Genomic DNA, 3765 nt, shown 5'->3' with positions numbered 1-3765 from the left:
AAGAAAGCCAAGGAACTATAGTATAATGTCATTAATGTCCCTGAACAAAAGGAGAAATTGGTGTACATAAAAATGAGTGAAGAAATAGTGTTTGAAAACATTTCAAACCTGGTGAAGACTCTACATGCAAGAAGCTCAACACATACAAAACAGGATAAAATAGAGATAAATTTTGCTCAGATACTTTAAAAACAAAGGCAAAGAAAAATATCTTGAAAGCTCTCAGATAAAAGTGATACATTACATATAGGGGAAGACAACTTGAAAACTATGGAATTTCTTACCAAGAACCTAGAAGTGAAGTAATAATATCTTTAAAGTGCTGAAAAAAATTGTCAACCCAGAATTCTAGCCTCAAAGAAAATATTTTTTGGGAATGAATAAAAAATAAAGATATCCTCAGATGACAGAAAATTAAGAGAAATTTTAGCCAGTAGGCCTCCTGTAAAAGAAATATTAAAGAAAGTTCTTCAGGCTGAAACTAAATGATACAAGAGGGAAACATAGAATATCAAGAATGAAAGGCAAGCATTAGAAATGCTAAATATCTGAAAAAAATATAAAAGTCTATTTTCTCCTCTTAAGTTCTTTAAAATATGTATGAGATCAGAATGTATAAGTTGTAATGCTTTCTGGTAACATTCTTAAGGTATGTAGATGGAATATATATGGTAACTATAATATGGGGGGATGTTAAGAGACTTACAGATTACAAGACATCTACATTTTATTGATAAAATTGATAAAATGCTAACTCTAAATAGACTGTGGAAGTTTAAATATGTATATTGTAATTCATCAATCAATGACAAAAATAGATACAGCCAAAAACCAATAAATAAATTAAAATGTACTAAAATACTCAAAATTTCTTTCTTTTTTTGTTAAAGATTTTATTTATTTAGAGAGAGAAAGAGCGTGAGTGGGAGGAGGTACAGAGGGAGAAGGAGAGAGACTCTCAAGCAGACTCCATGATGAGCAGGGAGGCCGACATGGGGCTCGATCTCATGACCCTGAGATCATGACCTGAGCCGAAATCAAGAGCCAGATGCTTAACTGACTGAGCCACCAGGTGCTCCAAAACACTCAAAATTTCAAAAAGAAGTCAGAAAAAGGAAAACAGAACTATTAAAACTATTAAAACAGAACTATTGGAGAGAACAACAGCAAAAAGTAAAATTTTAAACCGCATCAAGAATTAAATTAAATCTAAGTGTTTTAAATACAACAATAAAATACGCTGTCAGGTTGGATTAAAAACAGTATCTGTCTATATAAATCTACTTTCAGTAGATGAGTAAAAATTAAAATAATAAAGTGAATATATCATGAAAACAATAATCAAAAGAAAGTTGGAATGGCTAGATTAATATCAGATAAAGGAGACTTCAGAACAAGGAATATTACCAGCAAGGAAGAAATACTTTGCATAATGATAAAGGGTTCAATGCAACAAGAAGACACAACAGTCCTAAATAGGTGTGTACCTAGTAACAGAGTTTCAAAATATATGAAGCCAAAGGAACTCAAAGGAGAAATACACAAATCCACAAATACAGTTGGAGGCTTCAACATTTCTCTCAGTAACAGAACAAGTTGACAGAACATCAGCAAGGATAGAAAGACATAAAAAGCATTATCAACCACCTTGACCTCATTAATATTTATAGAACAATCCAGCCACAGAATATACCTTATTTTCAAGTGCACCTGGAATAGTTACCAAAACTGACAATATTCTGGGCCATAATACAAACCTGAACAAATTTAAAATAACTGAAATTATGCAAAGTATATTTTCTGACCATGATATAATTTATCTAGAGATCAGTAACATAAAAATATCTAAAAATTTTCCAAGTATTTAGAAATAAAACACACATTCTTAAATAATTCATGTATCAAATAGGAAGTGTCAAAGGAAATTAGAAAATATCTTGAACTGAAGGAAATGAGCATACAACGTATCAAAATGTGTGGGATATAGCTAAAACAGGGCTTTAAGAGATATGTATAGCATTAAGTGTTTATATCAGAAAAGAAGAAAGGTCTCAAATCAGTAATTCAAACAAGAAAATAGCAGAAGACAAATTAAATGCAAAGCAAGCAGAAAGAAGGAAATTATAAAGAACAGAAAATAATATAATTAAAAACTTAAAAACAGGGCGCCTGGGTGGCTCAGTTGGTTGGGCGACTGCCTTCGGCTCAGGTCATGATCCTGGAGTCCCGGGATCGAGTCCCGCATCGGGCTCCCTGCTCGGCGGGGAGTCTGCTTCTCCCTCTCACCCTCCTCCCTCTCACGCTCTCTGTCTCTCATTCTCTCTCAAATAAATAAATAAATAAATCTTTAAAAAAAAAAAAAATAAAAAAAAATAAAAACTTAAAAACAGTAGAGAAAATCAATGAAACCAAACAGTTTTTTGAAGAAACTGATAAAATTCATAAACCTCTAACCAGATTGACAAAGAAAAAAAAATGAGAGAAGACACCAATTATCAATTTTAGTAATGAAAGAGGGAATGTCAAAACAGATCCTACAGACATTAAAAAGGTGATTAGGGAATACTAAGAACAATTCCGTGACCATTAACTCACACAGATAAACTAAGCCAATATCTAGAAGGACATAAGCTATAAAAACTCATTCAAGAAAGAGATTTATAATATGAATAATCCTATACTTATTAAGTAAAGTGAATTTGTACTTAAAAACATTTCAACAAAGAAAACTCCCAGATGAGGGACACCTGGGTGGCTCAGTCAGTTGGGCATCCAACTCTTGATTCCAGCTCAGGTCATGATCTCGGGGTCCTGGGGTCAAGCCCCACATTGGGCTCCTCACTCATAGGGGAGTCTGCTTGAGAATTCTCTCTCCCCCCTCCCTCTGCCCCATTCTTTCTCTAAGATAAATAAATAAATATTAAAATAAAACTCCCAGATGATTTTACTTGCAAATCTGCCAAATACTTAAGGAAGAAATTATACTAATTATGCCAAACTCACCCAAAAAATAGAAACGAATAAAATATTTCCTAATTTATTTTATGAGGCCAGTATTTTCCTGATAACAAAATCAGCCATGACATTACAAATTAAAAGACGCTGACTACATACTCAAATCTCTCATGAATAAAAAGGCAAATTTTCTCAACTGATTATTAGCAAACCAATCCAGCAAACATAACTTTAATGTCATGAACAAATGGGGTTTTCCTAGAAAAGCAAAGTTGTTTCAAAACTCAATCAATATAACTCACCTTACAAATAAATTAATCTGTATTTACAATCATATCATACAGAAATATAATTTAATGAAATTCAACATCTATTCAGGATAAAACACATGCATACACACACACTGAATAAAATAAGGTTGGAAGAGATTTGGGGCGATTGGGTGGCTCTGTCAGTTAAGGGTCTGACTTTGGCTCAAGTCACGATCTTAGGGTCCTGGGATTGAGCCTTACGTCTGGCTCCCCACTCACTAGGGAGTCTGCTTCTCCCTCTCCCTCTGCCCCTCCCCCTGCTTGTGCTCTCTCTCAAATAAATAAATAATCTTTTAAAAAGAAAAAAATGGAAGATATTTCCTTAATCTTATAAAACAAATCCATAATAATTCAAAAACATATATGCACCCCTATGTTTACTACAGCATTACTCACAATAACCAAATTATGGAAGCAACCCAAGTGTCTACTGATAGAAGAATGGATAAAGACAATGTGGTATATACACATAATGGAATATTATTCAATCATAAAAAAA

This window comes from Phoca vitulina, unplaced genomic scaffold (assembly GCF_004348235.1).
Source record: "Phoca vitulina isolate PV1807 unplaced genomic scaffold, GSC_HSeal_1.0 scaffold34, whole genome shotgun sequence".
NCBI lineage: Eukaryota > Metazoa > Chordata > Mammalia > Carnivora > Phocidae > Phoca > Phoca vitulina.
Note: the sequence above shows the minus strand (reverse complement) of the source record.